The sequence below is a fragment of the Molothrus aeneus genome, chromosome 4 (genome assembly GCF_037042795.1).
Source record: "Molothrus aeneus isolate 106 chromosome 4, BPBGC_Maene_1.0, whole genome shotgun sequence".
Taxonomy (NCBI): Eukaryota; Metazoa; Chordata; class Aves; order Passeriformes; family Icteridae; genus Molothrus; species Molothrus aeneus.
In genome coordinates, this window is record NC_089649.1 from 780561 (window position 1) to 807219 (window position 26659).

At 56.3% G+C, this 26659-nt stretch overlaps 3 long non-coding RNA genes across 6 annotated transcripts; all 3 read left to right on the top strand.

Annotated features, from left to right (window-relative positions):
• Window positions 1-1637: 1637 nt before the first annotated feature.
• LOC136555867 (uncharacterized) lies at window positions 1638-4558 on the top strand. Of its 4 annotated transcripts, XR_010783539.1 has the most exons (5): window positions 1638-1792; window positions 1991-2115; window positions 2618-2760; window positions 3808-4049; window positions 4226-4558. It is a non-coding gene; the product is annotated as an uncharacterized lncRNA (long non-coding RNA). The 4 variants fall into 4 exon arrangements; XR_010783538.1 differs by having other exon boundaries at window positions 1638-2115; window positions 2517-2760; XR_010783537.1 differs by having other exon boundaries at window positions 1638-2115; window positions 2601-2760.
• Window positions 4559-5915: 1357 nt separating this feature from the next.
• Window positions 5916-8711, top strand: LOC136556243 (uncharacterized). Its single transcript, XR_010783602.1, has 2 exons — window positions 5916-5980; window positions 7950-8711. It is a non-coding gene; the product is annotated as an uncharacterized lncRNA (long non-coding RNA).
• An 8462-nt stretch (window positions 8712-17173) lies between these two features.
• On the top strand, window positions 17174-19454 carry LOC136556244 (uncharacterized). The gene is made up of 2 exons (XR_010783603.1): window positions 17174-17782; window positions 18977-19454. It is a non-coding gene; the product is annotated as an uncharacterized lncRNA (long non-coding RNA).
• The last annotated feature ends 7205 nt before the right edge of the window (window positions 19455-26659 follow it).

Here is a 26659-nt window from a genome sequence, read left to right on the forward strand (position 1 = left end):
CTGCTGGGTGCTGCACAGGCCTCTGTCACTCTGTCACACAGCAGTGACCTACTGGATGCTGCACAGGCCTCCCCCATTCCCTGGCAGTGCCCACGCTCCAGGACCTTTACAAAGCCCAGTGCTTGTACAGCAGCCTTTGCAGTACAGTGACTGCTGGGCTTTTACATGTCATGGAGAACTCCAGCTTGGAATGGTGATTTTTTGGACATGGTAGAGGAAGATAGCAGGCTGCCTAGTAATCTTTGGGAAAGCCATTGATGTCTGCTTAAAGCTTGGCTTCTTGCAAGGGGAAGAAAAGCAGATTAGGAAGTCATTGTCCCTTTGGCTTGTGCTCTGCCTGCTGTTCCCTGGGCCTGAGCTGAAAGGAGACATCTTGGTGGTGCAGCACTTGCTGTTCCCTAGGAAGGGTGGGAACTGTGGGAAGTGCAGTGTCTGTGTGTAGGAATTAAAGCTGAGAGCAGCTCTTGCAGATGCAGACACAATGTTCCTCTTGGCTGCCTTGTTGCAGTGCAGGCTTCATTGCATGCCTGTCCCTTACTCTGGAGTCCCTGAGTGCCCTGAGAGTGCCCTGAGAGGTGACGCTGAGTAGTTAATCCAGAACTGGTCCAGCGGGGCACCAAGGAGCGGGAGTTTCCTGCCCACAGGAGCCCATATTGCCCTGCAGCCCTCACAGCCAGCAAGTCCCAAAGTGCAGCTACACAAGGGCTGCTCTGGGCAGTGTCTGGTCACATTTGTCCTAAGGGACCAAGGACGCACATTTGGCTGTTGTGTGGCCTCCTGGCCACTGTGCCCTGCCAGAAGCCAGTAAGGAGTGGGTGCGCTCTGCCTGGAGCACACATGAGGGGTGTCTGTCTGGGATAGAGTGGGTCATTGTGGGATCAGGACCAAGTCCCTTCACTGGCTCAGAGCCTCTCCTGGAGCATCATAGGGGCAGCAAGAGCTGCTGATGTTTCCCCAAGAAGGAGCACTTGGACTTTGCCTGGCATGTCGGCCTCTGGTGATCTGCAGGCAGGCATTGCTGTGCTGGGAGCAGAGGAGGGCTGCTCTGTGCAAAGCTGGCTCAGTGCCTCCGTGCTGCCCCAGGCCTCTGGCTCCATCGAACTGCTTACAGGAAGGAATAAAGGTTCTGCAGGTAAGCATCGACCGAGGATCATGTTCCTGTGCAATAAAACATGCTGCAGAATGAGCCTCTTCAGCCCAGCGGGCTGCACGGTGTGACACCCGTGTGTTGATGCTGGGTTCCGGACAGGAACTGGGCTCATGTGAAATGCGGCTCGGCTGCCCCCTCTCCACGCCGGGCCTTTGACAGCAGCGGCCGTTCGCGTACGGGGAAGAGCTGGGATCGCTTCTCACCGGGAATGATCAGGGACCAAGCCTGGCTGCCACTGTGGGTGACACGGGTCCCGTTCCGGGAGCGGGCAGGGCCCTACAGGGACACAGGGAGCCGGCGCTCGGGAAGTGCCGCCGTGGGGCCGCAGCACCGGCTGGGCTGCGGCGGGATGCGCTCGGGGGGCGCTGCCTGCAGTACCGGTGCGCGTCCTGCAGGGGCCGGAGCGCCGGGGGCGAGCCCCGCCCGGGACCTGTGGTTTGACAGCGCCTCGGGGCGAAGGGCACGGTCCCCGCGGCGGTGACTGGGCTGTAACGGGGAGCCGGCGCTGCCCGGCCGTGTGGTCGGGGCCGGCTGCTGGCAAAGGGGCCGGGGCCCCCGCCCTTTCCAGGCTGCACTGTGCGCTTGGGAAGACCTTTGGGTGTCTGCGGGCATGGACGAGGCGTTCCGGAGCTCGGGCTCAGGGTGAGTACGTGCTCTCCCACCTCGGGGCTATCCCGAACTGCGGTTCCCAGCCGGGGGCAGGAGCAGCCGTGCCGGGAGCTCAGGGGCTGCCCCGGCCTGGGGCCTATCCCGCGGGAAAGTGTGGCATGGCAGAGAAGGGAGTCAAGGGTGCTCTGGAACTTGGAACCTACACAAGTATTTTCCAAACATATTCGCAAGGATTCAGCCACGGGGAAACTGCAGAGAAGGCTGCCCGGCACTGCTCCCCAAAATGGACCCTCCCCGAATGGGGTCTCGCAGAGGATGGAGCAATTGCAGCCACCGCGTCATTCCTGTGAAATTCGGTAAGTCTGGGGAAGGCTTTCCTGACTGTCCCTGTCTCCGAGCCAGCTGTGTCTTGTCCAGCGGCCCTGCCTGGGCAGCCTGGCTCGGCACAGCTGGGTCCCTGCTCCCAGGCTCACCGGAGGGAGGCAGAGCCACCAAAGAAAGGGGCAGGTGGGGCCTGCAGCCACGGCAGGGGGAGGGAGAAAAGGCAAAGCCTCTACACCAGCCCTGGGCCCCCTGGGCTCTGAGAGGCATCGGGGGCTCGTGTTTGTCCAGAAAGCTCAGGAGCTCCAGGGAGGCTCAGGGGGGTGCCCCGGCCTCTGCAGCCCTGTGACAAAAGGGGCAGGTGAGGGTCCACAGGAATTGGCTGCAGTCCTTAGAAGCAGGGTCTGCTTTCACCACTGCATTTTGCTGCCTGCAGAGACCTGTGGTGTGCATTGGGAGCTCCTGCTGGGGCAAAAGCTTTGTCTTCCAAGAAGCAAAGCTGCAGCCTCTTCCTCACCAGGGACTGCCTCCATGCAGGAAACAGCACAGGGGACTGGCCGAGGGTCTCAGCCTGGGACACGGCCCAGCCCTGGGCACACTGGCACGGAAGGATGAGCCCAGGTGAGGAGCATGGCCCCAGCGTGGCACCAAGAGAGGCTGGCACAGGAGGATGAGCCCAGGTGAGTGTTCTGACCTGGGCAGCTTTGAGGAAGGTTGCGGGATCAGGCAGAAAGGAAGGAATGCCCCGATGCACATGACCTGAGGAAGTCGTGCCAGGCTATGGCTGAGGGGAACACACTGTGCTGGTTCTGGTGCTGGCCCTGCTGTGGGCCACTTTGGGGCTGGCAGCAGGCTGCAGCAGGGCCAGGGTCATGGCTGTGCCTCTGCATTGTCCTTGGCTGTTCCTTGGGAAGAACGTGGTTGTGCTTGTGGTTTCTGGTTGTGTGGCCTGTCCTGTCCTGGCGTGGTTTGGGGCTGCAGTGGCCATGCTCCTGGACAGGGCCCTGGCTGCAGGGGGGTTGGGACAGGAACTGGGGCTGGGATTCAGCTGTGCCTGACAATTGTGGGAGCTGTCACTGTGAAGGGAGCTGGGAGAAGGGGCTGCACCAGAGCTGCCCGGGGGTGGCTTCTCCCCACACCATCAGCAACCATCCAGGGCTGCTGCTGCTTTGGCTTCTGGTCACAGATGGGCTGGGGACAATCCTGCCCTGCTCCCCCTCCCGGGGGGCTTCTGGACATTCTGGGCCCTTCGTGGCCGGTGTCATTTGCTCCTTAGTGTTGGGCTTGGCTCAGTGTTGTTTGAGGGATGTGCCCTGTGGCATGTTCAGGCTGGGATCAGGGTTGTGCTGTGCCTGGCTCAGTGATGTTTATCAGGATGAGCAGCACACTCTGTGGCTCCCCAGTCCTGCTCTGGAGCAGGGTGAGGGTGGCTGGGGGAAGGTGCTGGGCCAGGCCAAGCTCAGCCCCAGTGTTGTTTGGTGGCTGGTTCCCACAGTGCCCCTCACCGAGCAGAGGGCTTGCCACAATCTGTGCCTCCTCCTCTGCTCTTCTGGGCAGAAACGTGCGTTTTCTGGGCTGAGCCCTGAGCTCTCCCATTGAGATTTCTGCCTCCCTGTCCTCGGTGCACAGTCTGTGCCCAAAGCAGGGGCAGCAGGGAGGGGGGACAGGCATCTCCTGTGGGGCTGTGCTGTGCACCCTGGGGATGCTGACTGACCCCCTTTCTGCAGAGACAGAGGAGACGCTGCTGCACCACATCCCCAGGAGAGCCCCTGCTTCCATTCTGCTCTCAGGGGTGGGACTGGGAGCCACCTCCATGCAGACAGAGAGGGGCACCTGGCCTGGCTTCATTTCCCGAGGGAAGAGGCTGCTCAGAGCTCCTGATTAGGGACATCCACGCCTGGGCCTGGCTGGGAATCCAGGGTGCACCAGTTCCAGATCCAGCCAGGAGACGTTCCTGCTGCAGCTGCAGGTGAGCTCAGCTCTCCCTCAGGGATGCCTGTGCCTGTTACAGCTCCAGCTGATGGACACTGGACAAGAGCTGTTCCTGGTGCTCACAGCTCCTGCTGATGGACCCCTGCTGACTTATTGCTCAGGACATCTGAGGGCCCAGGTGATGTCTGTTCCTTCTGCTTGTTTCACTTGCAGGTGTTACCCAGTCCAGCTTGCTGAACCTCCAGCTCTGGCTGTGGCGTGTTCTTCATTCCAGCTCTGGAACTGAGATGCTCCAGTTGATGGCTGCTCCAGTTCCTTCCAGCTCTGGCTTAGCAACTGCGGCTTTTTGTTACAAGCCACTTAAAAGCCTCAGCTAATTTCAGTTATCTGGGCTTTTGGCCAAGTTGTACATGACTCACTGTCATCAATTACATATAACTATTAACTTGGTTATAACTATTAACTATTTATTGTCATAGTTATTGTTTAAATAGAAGTCATAACTGTTGTAGTGGTTGTGCACAATAAACAGTTGGATGTGGAAAAGGGGCTGAAAAGTGCTTTTCTTTCCTGAGACTATCTCAGACCCTTGAAACAGCCTCGGCGTGCTGGTGTCCCTACCTTTGGGGACCAAGGTGACCGGACCCCCTCCTCCAGAGAGGGTCCTCATCCCCAGCCCTCCCACCCAAAGGCTCTCCCCCAGCCTCTGCTTTGGGGGCTGAAAGCAGGCACCTGAGCTGCTGTTTCCAGGTCTCTGGGAAGTGCCACTTGGTCATTTTTCTGAGTTCCAGAAACACTGGACTAGACCTGCATTTTCAAGAAAAGAAAATGCAGGACTTTACTTTTTCTGAGCTTCACAAACATCGGGCTGTGCTTCTGGACCCAAAATCATCTCCCAGAGCTTGGTTTCAAGGCCCCAAAAATGCTATATTTAGTCTCTGTTCTCAAAAGGTGAAAACAAGACTAAATTTTTGCCTTTAGACCCAAACCCACTGGATTTAGTCTCTCTTTTCCACTGTGAAAAATGCAGGACTTTGTCCCTTTCTGAGCTCCAAACCTGATCCCCTCAGGATGTTCCAAGCCCCCAAAACACAGCACGTGGCAGTTAAGAGCCAGCACTGCAGCTCTGATTGTGACCCCATGTGTGATGTAGCAGTGGGCAGCTGGAAGGGTATTGCCCACCCCTACCCCATATCCAGTTTATGGGAAGTGCTTGGGACCTGGGATGGAGGCAGCCTCCATGCCTGGTCCTGTGTGTCTGTGGGGTAGCACTGGCAGATGTGGGGAATCGCTGTATTCAGGTTTATTTCAGCTGCAGCACCTCCCACCCCGCCCAGAAACACAGCCCGGCCGGGTACACCCGCTTCCAGGGGAGCATCCCTCCCTCACAGCCCGCACTCCTCCAGGCCTACCATGGCCCCGACGCCCCAAAAACTCCCCCACGAGGAGCCTCCCGCCTGTCCCCCACCCTCCGCCAGAGAAAACCGCCGGGAGCGCCGGGGCCCGAACACCGGGATGGGACTGTCCCCGCTGCCCCTCGGCCCCGGAACTCCCTGCCCGACCTGTGGCAGCTTCTGTCCCCACCGGCCCGGGGAGGCTCGGGCCGTGGAGTGTCTCAGCCCCGGCCCCGGCTCTCAGTCGAGACCCCCGGCCGATACCGACAGGAGCTGAACCAGAACCCCAATCCCATCCCCGGCCCGCCCCTTGGGGCCCCGGTTCGGCCAAAGTGTGAGGGGCGGGGTTGCGAGCGATCCCGGGAAGGGGGGGCGGACTCAGGGCGGGGCCAGAGGGCACAGGGGGCGGTACCAGAGGCGGGGGCAGACGACACAGGGGGCGGTACTAGGGGCGTGGCGTGGCTCAGGTGCGCGGGGCGGGGCCGAGGTGATTTAGACCCCGGAAATCGCTTCGGCCGCCATTTGCTCACTCAGAGCACGGTGCGGACGGGAGCTCCCTGTGCGGGCTCTGCAGGTAAGGGGCGGAGGCTTCGGCTTCCCCTTCTGTTCCACTCTACCCCTCCTTCCTTCTCCGCGTATTCCCTTTCTTTCTCCTCCTTCCCTCTCCCCCTGAAACGCTCCTTTCCTCTCCTCCCAAACCAGACCCCCTCCGACTCCCTCCTGTCCTGTCCCTTCCCCGCTACTCCCTTCTATTCCTCCTCTCCCCCACCGTCCCTCTTCTCCCCCCAGCCTTTCCTTCCTCTCCCGCTTCTCTTCTCACTCCGACCCCTCTTCCTCTCCGTCCTCACCTCCCCCATCTCTCCTGTCTCCCCGTCCTCCCCTCTCCTCCTTTCCTCGCAGCCGCGGGGCTCGGGGTGCCGGGCAATAATAAAGCCCTGAGGGCCGGAGCTCGGCGCCCCCGCCCTCGCTGGGGTCCCCACACGGGGCCGGACCCGCTCTGCGGGTGCCCCCATTGCAGTCCAACACACCGCCCCACACCGCCGGGCTCCGGCTTTCCCAACATCACACTGGGGGGGTCCTGGGGAGGGGGGTCCGAGTTACAGGGACCCCCTCATTAGGAGGTGGTCCCTGGGGGGGGAGGGAATGTCCGAGCCCCGCGGCTGCGAGGAAAGAAGGAGAACGGCAAATGGAGAATGAGAATAGGGGAGGGGTAGGTGAGGGCAGGTGGGGAGAGGTGGGGTGTGCAGGGCAGTAGGGGCTGGAGGGAAGGCAGGGTGAAGGAAGGAGCAGGATTGAGGGCGAGTGGGGAGCGACTAGGCGGGGGAGGAAGCGGAGCAGGGAGAGGGGGCAGGAGGGAGTCCGGTTGAGGAAGGAAGGAAGAGGGAAAGGATGGAGGAGTAGGGTAGGGGAATAGAGAGGGGGCGGGGGGCAGCCGTAGGGGTGGAGGGGGTGGGGGAGAGCCGAAAGGAGAGGTATAGAGAAAAAAACCCACAAAAAATAACAAATGCAGAAGAAAAATATACAGAAAATGAGATATAGGGCCCCGGCCGGCAGCAACCTCCCTCATCAAACGCCGATGAGCAAATAGCTCCGCCCTATCCTCCCCGCGCCTTAAATCCCTCAAGGCCCCGCCCTGCGCAGCCGCACTGGGGTCCGTCACACCTGTGCAGGCCCCGCCCCTCGCCCCTGTGCCGGCCCCGCCCCCGGGGCCCCGCCTCCTCCCCACCCGCCGATAAATCCCGGCGGATCCGGGCCTATCTCGCTTTCTGTGGGGGATGCCCATCTTGGGATGCAGCGGGGGTGTCGGTCGGAGCACTGTATGGAGAGCCGGGTCAGGGGCTGCTGCTGGTACTGCGCGGGGTCCAAGGCGCTCAGGTGGGACCGGGATCTGGGCCCGGGGATTCTGGTCCTGGTCCTGCCAGTATTTCCTGTGGGAGCTGGGCCAAGCCGTTTCTTCCTCAGCAGGTAGGATGTGGATGCTGGGCCCAGAGGATCGAGGGGGGATTGAGGCTGGGATCAGGACCGGCATTGCTGTGGTCAGGAAGAACCGTGCCGGGACAGGCCCTGCCACTCTGGCTGCAGTGGCAGAGAGCCGCTACTGTGCCACTTCCATGCCCGCCAGAAGGATGACGCTTCCCGGGAGTAGCCTCTAGATAGCGGCTGGAAGCGGGAAGGACACGGAGACCGCCCGTACCGGCCCCGGGACCCCATCGGCATCGCCGCTCGCTCAGCGCCGCCGCCCGCCCCGCGGGGCGCCCCCTGGCGGACACGGCGCCGCCCCGCAGCCCCCCCGGCCCGGTAACCCCATGAGCACCGCGCTCCCCTACGAGCCACAGCGCCCGCAGCCCCTGCTCCCTGTCCGCACCCCCGGGGGCTGCAGCGCCCCGGCCGGGAGCAGCCGCTCTGGGATGGCCGCTGGGGCCGAGGTGTTGCTGCTCCCGCTCTGATTGTGCCTGGTGTGGGACTGGAGCCCCAGGGAAACGCAAGGGAAAAACCCCCCCATATTAAAAAAACAGTGAAAATTATTTGTTCTTTATTTCCAGAGCCGTGAGGATCATCGAGTCAAATGCTGAGAAGTGACTGGCCCAGCTGCACATTGAACACAGAATTTTGGTCTTCTCAGTACCCTGCTCCAAACACCTGAGCCAATCCCAGGGTTGTTCCAAAGGTCCTGTGAGGGATGGGAATGACTGCTGCCAGTAAGAGAACTCCTCTACAAATGCAGCTCCTTCCCTCCTGCTAATGCTGCTTTACACACCAGCCCCTGCAATGGCTGTAGGGCAGAACTGGCTAGCACTCAACATGTCAGCACCAAACTCTTCCCCATAACCCTGGTTTTTCTGCCCTTTCCAGGATTTACCCAGTGTTGTGGTTTGTGTTTGGTTTGTTCGGTTCTCCCCTCTCCTAGCTTGGCAAGTTGGTCTGGCTCAAACCCCCAGTTATGTCAGTCACGGTTTTCCCCTCCTTATTTTCCCTCATTATCCCTTATTTGTCCTTGTATCCCCTCCCCAGGCCTTCTGCCAGTCACCGGCACCCCACCCCAAGTTCCAGAATCTTCCAGCTAGGGTGTCGAGTGATTGGCTGGTAGGCCTGGGCTCCTCCCCTGACCTATCCCCATTGATCCACACCACCCATCAGTCTTCAATGTATCCAAATTTTCGTTCTATGATTGGTTTCTTGTGTACCCACCCCTTCCCTTTAAAACCCGGTCCCTGGAGGGGCTCGGGGCTCCTCCTCCGCTCGCCACCTTTGGGCGGTCACCCTGCACTTCCCCTACCCTGGATTAAACCAAGTTGCTTCACCCAGCAGAGGAGAGCCGTCTCTTTTCTTCACTCCTGCGGCGCGGTTGCTTTAATATCGGTGACTGTTTCTTCTCGCCCCACCCACGGTCGGCACATGCCACTGGCTTCGCGCCAGGGGAGTGCCAGTGTAACTGAAGGTGGCTGGTCTCTCTAAATCCCTTCAGCCGGGCTCCCCTTAAAAACAGCCACAGCTTCAGTTGCTGGCGCCCAACGTGGGGCCCCTCTGCATCGATTGCCTGCTCCTGGTCGGCCGGATTCGGGACCAGTAGAGCCTGGATTTACAATCTTCGCAAGGACCCTACGGATTTTGGACTCCGTCCTTTGGACGCAGCAGCACCCCGAGGTGAGCAGGCCCTCTGAGGCAGTGCTCCCCGGGGACCGGACGGGAACTCGAGCACCCGGAGCCGTCCGGCCGCAGGACCCACTCCGCCTCGCTTTTCGTTGACCATCCAACGGACACATGAGTGTTCCGCCATTCTCCCTGTCGCTCTCCCCAGTCCCCAGGGTGTTTCGTCGCCCTCCCTCAGCTTTACAGGCGGGGGCCGGTGGGTGGCCACCTTTTAGTTTGTTTTCCCTTTTGCGCGGCGGCTTGGGCGCGAAGTTCGTGGCAGTAGACATCTGACTTCGTGGGAAGTCTTTCAGAGCCATGGGTGCTAGGCTGTCTACTGCCCAAAAGAGACTCAAAACCCAAGTTGAGGGAATCCTTGTTGGTGGGGGGGGAGTTGTTTATGAAAAACCTGTCATCAAAAAGTTAATAAAATGGGTCTCTTCTGAGTTCCCGGAGGTTTCGCCTGACCTGATCAAAGATCCTGCCTTTTGGCGGAGGGTCAAAACTCGACTCTCGGAGTTGATCAGGCCAGGCGACGCTTCCCTCATACAATTGGCCAGGCTAGTTGCCCAAATTAGAAAGATACTGAAAGAACAGGGGAACTCGGAACAGACCTCAGTTGGCGTCAAACGCCGCCCCAGTTTGGTTTCACACCCCAGTTTGGTTTCCTCACCCTCTGTCCCGAATACCCCTTCCCGTATACCCAAAATTAAAACCGGGATTCTGAAGGGGGCACCCCGCCAGACCAGCCAGGCGCAGGGCGTTCCATCATTCCCTGGCCCTCTCCAGAATACCCGGTCCCCCCGCCCTGAGAGTTCTGGCCAAACTCTCGGGGGCTCCTCGACTTGTCCTGCCTCCCCTGCTCCTGTCCCCAAACCCCAGAGTTATGTACCCCAGTTCGTTGAATCCCCAGTTTGCCCCTGGTCGCCTCTGGTTTGACAAGATGGCCGCGGCGCAGCCCAAAATGGAGGCGACCGCATGGTCGAGATGGCGGGAAAACCCCCGTCTTCTTCCCACAACCCTTTTCTTCCAAGTTCCAACCCCTTCCTGCCTCTCGGCCACTCCCCTTTCCCCGCCCCTTCCCTCCCGACCTCCCCCCAGCTCTACCCTCTATCTGACCCCTCCCATCTCGTTTCCCCTCCTCCCTTTCCCATGATAGCTCCTCCCATCGTTCCTCCCACAATCCCGCCCCTTTCCCCACCCACTGCTTGCCACTGTGCCCCGCCTCCTGCTCCCGCCTCCTGCTCCCGCCTCCGGGGACGGCCCCTCGTCATCGGGCCACCCAGTCTCCCACCACGCCCCCTCCTCCCCTTCTTCCGGTTCCCACGCCCCTCCCTCCGGTTCCCACGGTTCGGGGTCCGGGGGGGGGCGGGGGGGTCAAGGGCCAGGAACCGGAGCCAGCCATTGTACCATCGGCGGCTCCGGTTGTTTACCAGCCAGAAGCGGGTGGGGGAGTGCGTGGCCAATGGGTCCCATTGAGTCATTCACAAATTAAGGAGCTGGTCAAAGCCCAAAAGGAGTACGGCCGGGAGAGTGAATACTTCCGGGGAGTGCTGGAAGCGACACTCTCCGAAGCAGAAATCACCCCCTTCGATGTCCGGCGGCTTTTCACTTGCCTGCTGAATCCATCCGAGCGGGCAATGTGGGAAGCCGCCTGGAAGAGGGGGGTGACTGAAGCCCTCCCGAGCCTGTGGAGTTGACCCCAATCGGGAGTTGACTTCACGGGTCGCCCTTTGGCCATCGACCAGCTCCTGGGGACCGGGGACTGGGAAGATGGGTACTCCCAGGCGAGTACCCTTCCCCAGGAGGCTCTTAAAGCGTCGGCAGCTGCCGCAGAAAAAGCCTTTTTGTTGCTGCCGGGGGGCGTGCCCCCAACTGCCTTTTCTAGAATCTTTCAGGGTCCAGACGAGACCTTCCTTGACTTCGTGGAGAAGTTGAGGAAGGCCATTGAACATCAGGTGTCGGACGAAGGAGCTAGAAGCACCATCTTGCGGGAGGTGGCGTCTTCAAATGCCAACCAGGCATGCAGGGATGCCATCCTCAGCCTGCCCCTCCACCCGGCACCGCAGATGGCTGATATGTTGGAAGTGTGCGCGCGCAAGGTCCCGCTATTGACCACCAGGGACAGCGAAAAGAGGAGGACTCAACCTCCCCGGGTCGCCGCGGCAGAAGAGCCCTCCACCGAGCAGGGTGTTGCAGCAGCTGTTTCGTCGAAGTCCTCCGCACCTTGCCACTTGTGTGGGAGGACTGGACATTGGATGCCGGACTGCCCCCTATGGGCAGAATTTTACAAATTTAAAAGGGAGCAGGGACAGTTGGGGGTCAACCCCCCAAAAAACTGAAATCGGAGCGCAGTGCCCCCCTGCGCGCTGACAAAAATCAGGCGGGCCGCTTACCACCGTCGCGTAGGGGGAAGGGAGACCAGGGACCGCCGCCAACCGGACATGACTCATATCAATCTGATCCGACTTCTGCATTTCCTATCCAGACAATACCTGTACTAACGACCGCTTCTACTTTTGCACCCTATAGGTTGCGGCTCTCAGAGGCTCTCCACCTGAGGACCTCCGACTTTCAACTCGTTGCTGTCGACCCGGAGTGCCCAGGTAACTGGGGACGGATTCGCTGCAAGTATGTTGTGGTCGGTGACACTAAGCACACACCACCGACGGTGAACATTATCCCGGGCCTCTTACCATCGGACCCGGGGGTGTTCGCCGTCGGCCTGCACTGTGTCCAGCCTCCCATCTTTTTGCCTAAAGGGCAGATTGTAGCTCAGGCGATACCAGTGCCTGAAATAACCTGGGAATCACACCAAACACCAGGAGACACCACGCCAACTATCGCTTGGGCCCAGGTTTTGGGGCATGAAAGACCTCGCCTCGACTGTTATATTACCAAAGGGGGGGAAGGCAAACAGCTAAAAGGCCTGTTAGACACTGGGGCAGATGTCACGGTCATTCCTTCTCGGGAGTGGCCGTCACATTGGGAGTTGCAAACCGCGCCAGGACACGTCCGTGGGGTTGGGGGTTTACAATTGGCGAAACAATCTAAGAGCATCGTGCAAATTACGGGGCCGGATGGGCAATTGGCTTCTATACGCCCATTCGTTTTAGATTATACGGAGCCCCTCTGGGGGAGAGACCTCCTAGCCCAGTGGGGAGCCCGAATTGACCTTCCAGCGGCTCCCCAGGTTTTTCGGGCGGCGGCCACTGATGAGCGCCCTACCTGGAAGCTCAATTGGAAATCAGATAAGCCTGTCCAGGTAGTGCAGTGGCCGTTCAACAAACAGAAATTGGCGGCGCTCAAGGGGCTCGTCGAGGAGCAGCTACTTAAGGGCAATATCGTGGAGACCACGTCACCGTGGAATTCTCCCGTGTTTGTCATCAAAAAGCCCAATAAGGACAAGTGGCGGCTTCTCCACGACCTCCGCCAGATCAACAACATTATAGAAGATATGGGGCCTCTCCAACCAGGGATGCCCTCCCCAACGATGCTCCCACAAAATTGGGAATTGGCGGTAATCGATATAAAAGACTGCTTTTTTCAAATTCCCCTCCACCCAGACGATGCCCCGCGTTTTGCGTTCACAGTTCCTTCCATCAACCGTGAGTCCCCAAGCAAGCGCTACCATTGGCGGGTTCTCCCGCAAGGCATGAAGAACAGCCCGGTGATCTGCCAATGGTACGTCGCTTCCTTGCTGTCCCCAATACGTGCAGTGGTAAACGATGCCATCATTTACCATTACATGGATGACATCGTGGTGTGTGCCCCGACTGCCGACATACTTGGCCACGCCCTTGACCTGACAGTCGATGCGCTGGTTGCTGCAGGGTTCGAGCTCCAGCAGGAAAAAATTCAAAGGGTGCCGCCTTGGAAGTATCTGGGCCTGGAGATTACTAAGAGGACCATTGTTCCTCAGAAATTGGCTATTGTAACAACTGTCAAAACCTTAGCGGATGTCCATCAACTGTGTGGGTCTTTGAACTGGGTAAGGCCTTGGCTGGGCATACCAACGGAAGACCTGGCCCCCCTTTTCAATTTATTGAAAGGGGGAGAGGAGCTGAGTTCTCCCAGGACCCTTACCCCAGAGGCAAGGGCCGCACTCGAGAAAATCCAGAGACTAATTTCGGCTAGGCAGGCCCACCGTTGTCATCCGGGCCTGCCATTCAAGCTCATTATTTGCGGCAAACTGCCACACCTCCACGGGGTGATTTTTCAGTGGGACAACACCGTTAAAGGCAGGGACTGAGGCTCGAGTGACCCCCTCTTAATCATAGAGTGGGTGTTCCTCAGCCACCATCGGTCCAAGAGAATGACACAGCCCGCTGAACTGGTGGCAGAGTTGATCCGGAAGGCTAGGCTGAGGATCAGAGAGTTGGCAGGCGTTGATCTTGCGTGCATACACATTCCTCTTAAATTAGATTCGGGCCACCTAAAACAAAGGGTAATTGACAGCCTGCTGCAAACAAATACATCTTTGCAGTTCGCTCTGGACAGCTACCCCGGCCAAATTAGTGTTGATCGGCCGGCCCACAAATTATTCAATCAGGAATTTGTGTTATCTACAAAATCGATCCACAGTAGAACCCCTCTAAAGGCAATGACCATTTTTACTGACGCGTCCAGAAGATCCCACAAGTCAGTCATGACTTGGAGGAATCCCCAAACTCGGGAGTGGGAGTCCGATGTCACCGAGGTTGAAGGTTCACCTCAAATTGCCGAGTTGGACGCAGTCATCAGAGCCTTTGAGAGGTTCCCTGGACCTTTCAATTTAGTTACGGATTCAGCCTATGTAGCGGGTGTAGTGTCCAGAGCTGAAAATGCTGTGCTGCAGGAGGTGTCAAACCCAAAATTGTACGACTTGCTCTCCAAATTGGTTCAATTGGTCTCCCACCGAGAGCAACCCTTTTATGTCATGCACGTGAGATCACACACCGATTTGCCGGGGTTCATAGCGGAGGGCAACCGGCGTGCCGATGCCCTTGCCGCCCCTGTTCAAGCGGCCCCGCTCCCTGATCTCTTCAGTCAAGCCAAGATCAGCCACCAGTTGTTCCATCAGAATGCGCCTGGCCTAGTTCGGCAGTTCCATCTGACGCGCGAACAGGCCAAGGCCATTGTGGCTACATGTCCTCACTGCCAGTCCCACCAGCTCCCTTCCGTCCCTCTCGGAGCTAACCCCCGTGGTTTGTCCAGCTGCGAGGTGTGGCAGATGGACGTGACCCACTATCCGTCATTCGGCCGTTTTAAGTTTGTACATGTCTCTGTGGACACTTTCTCTAGTGCTGTCTTTGCCTCTGCCCACACAGGTGAGAGGGCTGCGGATTGCAGGAAGCATATGCTTCAGGCATTCGCGGTCCTGGGCATCCCTAAGGTAATCAAAACAGATAACGGCCCAGCTTACAAATCCAAGGAACTGCGGAGCTTCCTACAGCAATGGGGAATAGAACACAAGACCGGCATCCCCTATTCCCCAACAGGCCAAGCCGTGGTGGAGAGGACCCACCAGAGCCTTAAAAGGGTTTTGGAGCAACAGCATTCGGCAGTGAAGGTGGAGTCCCCTCACATCCGTCTCGCACGGGCGTTGTATACTATCAACTTTCTAAATTGCTCCTTTGAAAATCTCAACCCGCCCATAGTGCGACACTTCAGGAAGCACGAGGAGCTGCGACCTAGGGCCAGGCCCCCAGTCCTCATTAAGGATCCGGAGACCTGGAAAACGGAAGGGCCATTTGATCTCGTGACCTGGGGTAGGGGATACGCTTGCGTGTCCACTCCCTCAGGTCCGAGATGGATTCCATCAAAGTGGGTCAAGCCCTTCCGCCCTAAGCGGGGTGCAAAACCAGAACCGGTCCCACAGGTAGCAGAGGCGTGTTGGCGGCGGAAACGGAGGAACTGGTGGGTGAGCCACCATTGACCACGGTCCTGACCCCCCCCTCTCGAGCCAGACCTTCTTAATTTATATTTCTGTTTCTTTTTAGTTGATCTCCTGCCTGCATGGACCCGATGACCATCATTACCCTCCTGACAGTCCTCCTTATCGAGACTCTACCACCACCTGCGAACCCCTGGATAGTTCCCCAGCCAAAGGCGAACGTGTGGAGGACCCTCGCTCAAGCCATGGGGCAGGAGCACATCTGCCTGGACCTTGGCTCTGCTGAAGACCCGATGTCGTCCTGCCTAGTGGGGATCCCTCTCCCTCTTTTTGAGTTTCCCTACCCCTTTAATGTTACTTTAGGTTCATTAGACGCCCAGAACGCCTGGAGGGACGGGCTCAGGAAATTGACCCCCCTGCAGTCCGACCCCCCAGAGCTCCATCTAGTCGGCTCCGCTAGAGCATCGGCTTGTATCTGGTTTCAGTATTCCCCCCTTTTCGGTTCCTCGAGGTACTCCAACATCGGGCCGCCTAGCCCGGAGTACCAAGCAGCGCGATGGTGCAATTTCACCATCCGGTTGCCCTTTGCATCTACCTCAGGCACCAAACCGCTGGCGCTGCCCCAAGGAACATTTTTCATTTGCGGAGACCGGGTGTGGGCTGGCATCCCCCCTCGTCTGGCCGGAGGCGTCTGTATGTTTGGCAAGCTGACGCTGCTTAACCCCAACGTCACTCAAATTAGGGATTGGAAATATAAGAGATCGCAGTCTAAATTGGCAATATCCAAAAGAGATCTTTGTGATTTCGACCCGGACTGCGACTCCAAAATTGAACATTGGGCCAAACCAAAATCGGTCGCGCTCACTCTCTTTTTGCCGTGGGTGTCGATCGCGAAGTCTCTGGGTGAATTGGGCTGCCTGGAGTGTTGGGTGGCAAAGCAAGCAAATTTTACCTCGGCTGCCTTGACTGACCTCCTCGCAGACGAGGAAACAACTAGGAAGGCGACCTTGCAAAATCGGGCGGCCATCGACTTCCTCCTGCTACTCCACCACCACAGCTGTGAGGAATTCGAGGGCCTGTGCTGTTTAAATCTGTCATCCAAGGCAGAAGATGCGAGGGTCTCCATACGCAAGATGAAAGAGCTCGTCCACGAGATTAAGAGTGAGACATCGGACTGGCTGGGGAACCTGTTCAAGGGCTGGGGACTGTCAGGATGGGCCGGGTCCATAGTTCGGTCCGTCTTATATTTTGTTTTAGTTATATTCGTAATTGTCATCGCCTGCTCCCTAATGTGGGGATTGGTTAAGAGACTTCTGCTGAATGCCTCAGCGGCCAACATAAACCATCTGGAGCTTTCAGATATCGAGGAGGACCCTGCCTCGACTTCAGACTCTGAAAGCGTGAGCGGTGGAAGCCTGGACTTTAAAACAGCACAAGAGACAACTGCCGCCTGATTATAAGGGACTGTTTGTTTTCTCCCTTCCTTTTCTTTTTAAAACAAAAAAGGGGGAGATGTTGTGGTTTGTGTTTGGTTTGTTCGGTTCTCCCCTCTCCTAGCTTGGCAAGTTGGTCTGGCTCAAACCCCCAGTTATGTCAGTCACGGTTTTCCCCTCCTTATTTTCCCTCATTATCCCTTATTTGTCCTTGTATCCCCTCCCCAGGCCTTCTGCCAGTCACCGGCACCCCACCCCAAGTTCCAGAATCTTCCAGCTAGGGTGTCGAGTGATTGGCTGGTAGGCCTGGGCTCCTCCCCTGACCTATCCCCATTGATCCACACCACCCATCAGTCTTCAATGTATCCAAATTTTCGTTCTATGATTGGTTTCTTGTGTACCCACCCCTTCCCTTTAAAACCCGGTCCCTGGAGGGGCTCGGGGCTCCTCCTCCGCTCGCCACCTTTGGGCGGTCACCCTGCACTTCCCCTACCCTGGATTAAACCAAGTTGCTTCACCCAGCAGAGGAGAGCCGTCTCTTTTCTTCACTCCTGCGGCGCGGTTGCTTTAATATCGGTGACTGTTTCTTCTCGCCCCACCCACGGTCGGCACATGCCACTGGCTTCGCGCCAGGGGAGTGCCAGTGTAACTGAAGGTGGCTGGTCTCTCTAAATCCCTTCAGCCGGGCCCCCCTTAAAAACAGCCACAGCTTCACCCAGCAGCTGTAAATGTGCTCACACAATGTCCCTTTGTTTCCCCAGGAACAACACAAGTCCTGAGGGCTACCTTGCTCTGTGGCCAAAGTTCTTCTGGAGAGTGGTGGGGGTCTTTCCTGCAGGTGAGTGTTGCCAGGTCAAAATGATGCTGGCTGCTGAGTCCAGGCCCAGAGGCCTCGGGGTCTCCTGCTCGCTGCCAGCGATGCTCCTTGGTGTTCCCTCAGTGTGTCCCAGCTGGCTGGGAGCGCAGGGCAGGAGGAGGCCAGAAGCTCCTGAAAGGCAAGCAGCACCTCGTGTCTTTGGGATCTGCAGGGGAGGAGCTGTGCCTGCACCGTGGCTCCTCAGCCAGGGGCTGCTCTGACCAGGCACATGGAAATGCTTCAGCCTGGACAGAGACCACCAACAGCCCAGAAGGACCCCAAGGAGCAGCTGGCATTACTGGGAATGCAGGCAAGGGCCCTTTGCAGAGGGGCTCACACAGCAATTCCTGGTTCAGAGCTCCCACACAGCTGCCAGCTATGTCCCAGCCACCCCAAATCCCTTCTCTCCTCCCCAGCCTGAGGCCATCATCCATCAGCAGCATTAAAGCCAAGGCAATCTTCCCCCACAGATATTAAATCCCAGGCAGTAGCCCTCAGAGATACCTGAAAATCAGTGGGATGGAGTTTGGAGTTTTCCAGGGATCCAGCTGGAAGTGCAGATGTCATGGAAAGCTTTCACAGGTAGGTCCCACTGGAGGTGTGCTGAAGACAGAGATGCACATCCCTTTCCTGAGAGAAAAGAATTTGTAGAGGCCACTGCTGAGGCTCTGAAAGGAGCTGAGCTTCTGCAGGGAGAGATGTCCCCACCTGGGCACAGGGGCTGCCTCAGCACAGGCTGGGAGCACATCTGGCCACTGCCTTCTCCTGCTTTAAAACACCAACTGCATCTTCTCCATCCTGGAGCTCAGGGGGGTGAAATCAGCTCCATTCCAGGCAGCTCCGTCCAGTGAGCCCAGGGACACCATTGGGGTGAGGGTTCTAAATAGCCAGTTCTATGGAAGATAACCCTGTCCTTGTCCCTGTGCTGCTGAGCCTCCTTGGAAGCTCTGCTGGCTCCTGACACAGCTGCTGTCCAAGGCAGCAGCTCTGCATGGGAATACCCACACTCCATGGGGCACTGTGAGGTTACTGCAGTGGCAATGGAGCAGGGAAGTTGGGGCTATGGGTATAATTCATCAGATCTAGCACAGCTGACAGGGAACCCCAAATCTGGGCACCACACAGAGAACAATCTTTGTCCTGCCCTGTCAGCTCAAACCCCTGGGCTGGGAAGTTTTGGGAATTAAATGTATGGAATTATACAAACCACAGCAAGTGGCATCACCCAGAGGGACAATCCAGATCCCAGACAATTCCTCCACAATCCACTATGGGGGAAAACATCCCTGTGCCTGCCAGGAGCTCTGACTCTGCTTTTCCTACCAGCTCCTGAGCAGTGTCAGGGCCACCATGAGGGCTTTAAAATCCAAATAAACCCCATAACCCACACAGTGAATAATCCAAATAAAGAAAATACATTCTTGTCATCAAAGCTCAAAACTGTGTTAGGAGTTCTGACAACAAGTTAATGGGATTCCCAGGATTCTCATTAATGCTCTTGGTTTCATTTTTATGTATTTTTAATCCCTCAGTGGGCAGCCTGTACAACTTATCCTGGGATTTAGAGGCTGAGCAGGGCTGGCTTTGGATTGACCTTCACCTCTGGCCCCAGCCTGTGCAAACACACCTTGTGCCAGGCTGGGTGAACTCATCACCTCAGCTTTTCCCTCCTAAATATCCCATACTTATTTCCCTATAGATTAACTCACATTTTGCCCCAAACCATCCACTCCTCACCTCCATGTGACCTCCAAGTGTCCATTCTGTTCCTCACAGGTGCCCTGGTGACACCATGTTGGTCCCTTTGCCTTTCTCCAGCCCGAGGCTGCTCCTCTGCTCGCTCTCTCCAGTCTCATCCCACAGGGATCCTCTTCTCCCTTCCCTGCTGGCTGCTGCCAAGGAAGGAGGACACAGTGAGTCTCCAGTGCTGACCCCTTAGCCCTGGAGAGTCCTGGCTGTGGGCCCCAGGGGCCTCGGATTTCCCAGGGAAATTGTCTGCTGGTCTCCCTTCAATTACCTCAGCAATTCCCTCAAAAATGCCACCTCACTCCCCCTGACATCCCCTCACATTTTCCTACACAAACAGTTCTTGTATCCCCTCTAGATTACACCAGGTTTTCAGATACATGAATGGCATCATCTATGCCCACTGCTTGTTATTCACCCAACCAAAATCAAGAGCAAATGTTGGTTAGGCTTTAATAACAACTTGAAATAACTTTAGAGCAAAATAAATCACCTTTTTCTTCTGTTTTTTGGGGTTTTTTGCTCCTTCGGCTGCTGGACTTACCTCTGAGGATGTGTGCTGAGCTCTGGGTGGAGGGGACTGTCAGGCTGAATGGCTGTGAGTTTGTGTTCTTCTCACAGGGGCATCAGCAATTCCCCCAGTCCCTTTTCCAGGCTGTTCCATGTGGCTGTGGTCAGGCTGTGGCAGCACAGGCAGACGCAGCTCTCAGCACTCCCTGCTCCAAACACAACTCTGGCCTCCATTGCAATCTGTCTCTGCTGGGAGGTTTTCTCCTAGAGAAATCCAAGAATTGCTCATGGCAATTTGGAGAATGAATTTCCACAAAGGGAAGTAAGGAATAAAATCCTGCTCTAGGAGCCCTTGGGATCTGCAGGGCTGGTTAGGGAAGGGGACATTCGCTCCCTGCAGTGCACACACACCCACCTGCAGCACCCAGCACAGCCTGCCAGCTGGGCTCTGCCAGCCCCTCTCTGAGCACCCTCCCTGTGCTGCTCCCTCTCAGGGCCTTTGGCAATCCAACCCTGAGCCTGAGCAGCCCAAAGCTCTGTCTGGCAGCCCAGGGACAAAGGGACACTCCCAGGGATGAGGCACATTCCCAGCAAACGCTCCCAACAGAGCACAGAGGCACCCCTGGAGCTCCTGTGTGGGGCTGGCAGGAGGGCGCAGCCCCCAGGTGGGGTGGCAGTGGCAGTGACAGCAGCAAAGTGCCACAGTCTGATAGCACAACACAGACACCAAGGCCAGCAATGCCCGTGGGAGGTGCACAATTAATTCTGCTCCCTGTGCTGCCCCATCCCAGCAGGAAAGCTCCAGGGGGGATGGAAACTCCTCCCCCTTCCCCCCAGGCCCAGATAAGCACTCCTCAGTTTCAAGCACCCAGTTCTCACCTCCAGCCTGCTCCCGGGGCTGCTGCCACATTCCTGACAAGGTGCCAAAGGCCACTTGGGACAGGGCTCCCTCTGTGTCTCAGGGCTTGGGGATGGCAGGGACCAGGCTGCTCCAGCAAGGACAGCCTGAAACCAGAGCAGATGTCCCAGGGTTAGCAACAGGCTGGGGACAGGAGTTCTGAAACCCAGAGTTCTGAAAACAGCCCCCAAAATGTTCTATGATCATACCTTTAAAATGGCTCCAAAGGGCAGCAGCTCCGGTGCCAGACCAGTACCTGCACGATTCCCTGTGCCAGCCCTGGCTCACTGAAAAACAAAACAAATCAACAATCACCCAGGCCTTGTTTGCAGAATTCCTGATCCAAACCCTCACCTTTCCTGCCCAGCACTGAGGGAAATCTGACACAGCATTAATAAGTGACCTTTGCTGAGAGCAGCCATCATCCCAGTCCTCCAGCCTTGGCAAGATTTTGCAGTGAATGGACCTAAGTTCTAATCTTAACCTAAATTTCTGTCAGGTTTTGTTAGAAAGATACTGGACGGTAAATCATTGAATTGATTCAACAGAATTGAAAAATGGCACAAGGAATAACAAGGCCCAGAGCAAACCCAACCACCCTCATCACTGCTGCACCCCAATGTTGGGAGAAATGCTGATATCATTTCTAAATACTCCCCTTCCCTCCCACTCAGTCCTTCACTGCACATCCCTGGAGAGGATTGATTCCATCTTTTGTTCCCAACAGCACCTCTCCAGCCCAAGCCCACTTCTCACAGACACAAACTAAGCAAGCCTAAGGCATTGTTCCCAGCAGCAGATGCAATTCCTGAACTCCTTTTTCCCTGGATTCTAAGCACTTGCAGGAAACTCACCTCAGCCCAGAGACTGTTCTGCTTTCCCAGAGGGAAACACAGCCTGATGGGATGGGCCACAGCTCTGGCACCACATTGCCCTTGTTCCTGCTGACCTGGAAAGCCACAGGTAAACCCAGTCCCTCAGAGCCCATCCCTGGGCACCAGGAGAGCTGGAGCTGTTCCCAGATCCCAGGGCCCTGCAGGGCTGTGCTGACACGAGCACAGGCTGACCCCTGTGCCCAGCACCATCCCTCATTCTCCTCCCATTGCTCCCAAATCCTCCCAGCCCTGCCCCTGCATCTGTGCCAGGGCCAGTGCCTGCCCCCGGCCCGAGCAGAGGCTGTCACCCAGCCCTGCACCGGCTGCCAGCCCTGGCAGAGCTGGGAATGCACTGAGAGCTCCCGAACCCCCAGAGCAGTCCTTGGGTGCACAGATAATGCCCAACCTGCCCCTCAGGGCACAGCCAACACCACAGCTCCAGCATCCCCAGGGAACTCTGGCATTTGTCTCTTCACCTCTGCCCTTCTCCAGCAGACACAGCTGGGGCTGGGCTGTCAGCAATGGCATTCCCATGGCAGTTAATCCCAGCAGAGAGGAAAAGAGGAGCCCTGTGTCCCTCTGACTCACCCCACAGCATGGGCAGGACCAGAGCCCTCCAGCGCAGACCCCTGGTGCTGAGGCCTCTTGCCTTTGGCTGCTTAAACACCAAAGCTTTTGGCAAAGATGGGAGGAGTTTGATGATTTTTCCTGCCCTGAAAGAGAGGAGAAAAAGAAAATTAAGTCCACTGTGGAAGTCAAAGGATCCCAGCTCTCATACTTCTGCTCTGATTGCTCACTATGGGGTTTTATCCATGAGAGGTGACACCAATTCAAACATAAACGTGTCCTTTTCCAGCACTTTTATTCCTGACTATTTCAGACATTGAAAGGATGCTCATTTTTCTTATTGCATTCTCTGCCCAATTTTAATAGAACCATTTTTATCCCAGACCCCACGTGTCAGCCATTCCATCCTTTACCATTGGACTTTGCACAAAGGAAGGGACACCCAGGATGCTGCATCACAAGAAATCCCAAAGAGAATCCCCTCCAAAACCTCACAGAGAAAGGGTTTTTGCTTTTGGGACACAAGAAAGGCCTTTGACCATTTGCATCCACGTGGAAAGCCCACACTGAGCACTTGGTTTTAAAGATGTTGCACTTGAAGTTACAGACATGGAATTGCCTTGGGATTTGGCATTTCCTGCACCCACACAAACACATTCAAGGAATTAAGTGCAGAGTTCTGAAGTTTGGTTATTCCAATGCTGTTTTGGTAGTGCCATTTGACACACCAAAATCCACAGCAACACTTCAAAAAATGAAAAGCAACTTTCACCCCCAAAGCCCCCTTCCTTTCGATTTTGCAGTTTTGGGGTCCTCTTAAGAACAGGTTAAAGAAAAGAAGAAGAAAAGCCCAGGACCTACTACCAGCTAGTGCACCAACCACCTGTTTTCCATAGATTCTCCTTACAGCTGGTGGCTTTTCTAAGAAAGCTTCAGTTCAACCTTATCACAATCACCTGGCAGCACTCACTATTAGCCCCAAAGGCCAGTGCACATCTGTGTGCTACCTCAGGAAGCTCAGTCGCTCTCTGTGGGACAAAACCTGGTTTGGGCCCAAGAGCTGACTCTGCTCCCTGCGAGCTGAACTATGCAGCTGTAGGATGCAGCTGGATGCTGAAGGGCAGAGTGTGTAACCCTCTGTGAAAGCCAGGCTCCAAAGGCAGCCCTTGATGCCCCAGCAGTGCTGCTGGAAGCGCTGGCAGCACTTGGTACAGATGGGATGGAGCCTCCCCACAGCTCTGTCCCCTGGCACCGAGGGTGGCACAGCAGAGAGGCCGATGGAAGTAAAACAAACGCTGGATTTCAATGGACGCTGATGGGACTGAAAGCCCCAGGCCAGAGCTGCTCCCTGCCCAGCACAGGAGCTCCCAGTGCTGCTGCAGGGCACAGGCTCTGAGGGAACCCTGCAGCTGGGACAGAAACGCAGCAACAACAATTCCCAGGCACAAAGAGATCCCCAGCTGCTCCAACAACTGAACCTCTGTGGCTCAGCCTCACGGGGTGTCCCTGCTCCAGGCAGGATGAGCCACACAGCCCCCGAGGCTGGGCTCACACCCTGCCCTACCAGCAGAAAACAAGGGGTTAATGAAGCTTTGGGGACACCTTCTGTCCCCAGAGTGCTCTGACACAACATCCAGCAGTGTGGATCTTTAATAAAGACAGCTTGTACCTATCCTTGCAACAGACTCACCGATGTTATTTCCTCAAAGTCTCTGTTTTAAAATATTTTGCTATTGCAAGGGTTTAAACAAGACTGACCATGAGCCCTGCACCCTTGCCATGCTCCAAGCCCTAAGGAAGCGCTGGATATCCTCACACTCATCCAAGCTGAGGGAGCTGCTGCAGCATTTAAAACATTTCAAAACCACCCCTGCCCTGAGGGTGTCCAGACCTGGGAGGTGCCTGGGTGCCAGCCCAGCATCAGAGATGGGACATCGGGAGACCGAGCAGACAACACCCACTGCAGCCTCTGCACTCTCAGCACTCCAGCTGCACCATCCTCATTGCTCAGGGACTCTCAGCTCTGTTTCCAGGACTCCCATCAGGAAACTGAGGGCCCTTTCCAGATGCAAATCCCCAAAGAGCCACTGCTCTCCTCTCCACCCACCCTCCTGCTCCAACTTTTACCCCTTTGATAGCCACCACCCCACCCAGGACACAGAAGGAGGCTCTCAGGTGCCAACTGAGACCCAAATCGTCCCAGGTGGCTCAGGAAATAAACACAAATAAACTCGTCCCTTCTAGGGTAACAAAATGTCTTGGTGCCCAGTTCCTGTTTCCTAAGGCAAAACACAGGGATCAGGGGAAAATGGCAAGTCCAAAACCCAACAAAACCTGGTTTTGCATCGGTTTCCATCAGGACTGTTCAGGTTTCCCACTGCCCCTCAGCTGCAGCCACAGGAGCAGCTTCTCTCTGGGACCCAGGGGGGTGGGCACAGGGACACCCATCCCGCTGCTTCCCGGAAAACAGAGCTCAGCCCACCCCAGAAATATAAATAACAAATGCAGTTATTGCCTTTGCCATTTATCTATTAGCTCTGGCACGGTATTATTGACCACAAAAATCCTGAGAGAGTACAATCTGTAACTACTGCTCTTGATAAAGTATAATCTGTCAGTTCATGTATGCCCTGCATAGCTTTTATAAATAGCAGTGTAATAGATACTATTTTAGACTGTAGCATAATAGAGAGTGTGAAATGTTAAAATGCTTTTACATGTAAGGAACTCAGAAAAGGTGTCAGATAATTAGGTGATTTCCCACATTTGGGGACAATCTTATCTGAAACACAAGATAACAGAAACAGAAACCAGAGCACCGAAAAAAAAGGAAAAATTTATTGACCCTCGTTATCAAATAACGAGGGAGTGAAAATAAAACAGGATGGCACCACAGGAAGAAATAAAATATATTGGTTTAATCCACAAGATGGCATGAAGGTTAAAACCAAGCAAAAGAACATCTAAACTCAAAGGACTGTTTGAATATGTATAAACTATAATGAATATGCTCACACCACTGCAATGTAACACAAAATAGAGAACACGGTTTAAGGTAACCGGGTGCTCCTGGCAAACAGCCAAGCACCCCAGCGCTGCCTTTTATCCCTTAACAAACGTGTAAAAATTCTAAAGAGTGAACTTTGTTTCTCACACAATAAAGCGCTGCCCCCGCAGCTGGGACGAGCCCCAGCTTTATTCCACGGAACACGATCCCAGAGAGCCGCAAGGCCCGGGACAGACCCGTCCCACCCACAGCGGGTCCCACGCAGCAGCGCCCGAAGCAGCCCCGGCCCCCTGTGGGTGCCCCGGCCCCGGTGCCCCCGGCCCAGCTCCCTCCCCTCCGGCCGCTCACCTGAGGGCACCGCCCGCTGCCTCCCGGCGCTGCTGCCGAGCCAAGGGCATTGTCCCCGCTCTTGGCTCCAAGGCCGCGTTCTGTGCCGCAGGGCGCGCTCCGGGGGACGCGGGGCCGGGCAGGGACAGGGTGACCCGGGCTGAGGCGGCTGTCCCAGCGCTCTGTCCCCTCACGGGGCTCAGGCCAGGGAGCGGGGCCCTGCCAGCGGCCGCCATTGCACCGCGGAGCAGAGTCAGGTAGGGCCGAAGAGCCGAGTGTGGCCGAGTGGAGCCGCCGACAGCCGAGTGTGGCCGAGAACAGCCGAGTGTACCCGAAGGGCCGACTCTGGCCGCGATTTGCCGAATCGATCCAAGCTTAGCTCAGGTGAACTGAACGGAACGGGACGGAATCGCGTTCAGCCGAACCGAACTAGATAAGCCAAACCGAACTGGATAAGCCGAATCACAAGATCAGCCGAACCACGGTGAACATTACGGAGTCGATCGAACCGAACCGAGCTGAGGTCCGAATGCAGCGAGCGGCTCAGAGCTCAGCCGAACCGAACCTAGCTCGGCCGAACCCCTGAGAGCGGCTCCCAGTTCAGCCGAACCGAGCCGAGAACGGCCGACTCTAACAGCTGAAGCAATGAGCTGTGGGTTCAGTGTTGTGTCTCCATAGCCCTGCAGTGTGCACATAGAATGAAGGTTACTCCTCACACCCTTCCAGTACATCAGAAATGTGTTTGCTCATAGCTCACCTTACTCCCTTTACCTGCAGAGGCCCAAGTAACTCCCCCCATGCTCGATAGGCTCCTCGAGGTACAATCCTCTCCTGATGGCAGAGGTGGGAACCAGAGCTGGCAGGAGGAGCAAAGTGGGACTGTGCTGTGGCTGCTGCCGCAGCTGAGGACAGGGTTGGGCCCGGCAACACAAGCCAGCTCTTTGTAGGGGACTGGAAAACACGGCAAAGGCTGAGGATACAGCTGCTTTTTCTGGCGTTGTCACTGCACTGACAAGAATTGCAGCCAGTGACCTCTTTGCCAGATATTTTGAGACCTGACAACTGTTGTAGCTTTGGGCGGTTCTCAAATGCTGCTTCTTGTGCCAATTGCAGAGTCAGACCTGGGATATGGTGAATGTTTTAAGGTGCAGGTGAAGCCATTTAGGTTTATTTCCTTAGGGAAATCTGGATTTGGAAGTTGCCCGCTATCAAAGGCCTGAAGTTATAGGCTGTACTGTGTGGAGTATATGGCCTATAGCTACCAAATCCACTGGTTATCCATGGCATGTCCTGTCAGGAGAGAATTCAATCTTCTGTGTTTTCCAGCTGATTCGTGAACTGAAAATTCACTTCTTCTCACAGTATTCAAGTTCTCTGATAGCACAGCAAAAAATCAAAATAAGAGGTGAATAACCATTATGCTGTTACACAGAACATCATCTGCACCGCAAATAACACAACAGAAATGCATTTCTTGAGAGCCCCATCCTTGAAGATCCTCCTGTGCTGTCTCTGACAGTCAGGACTTG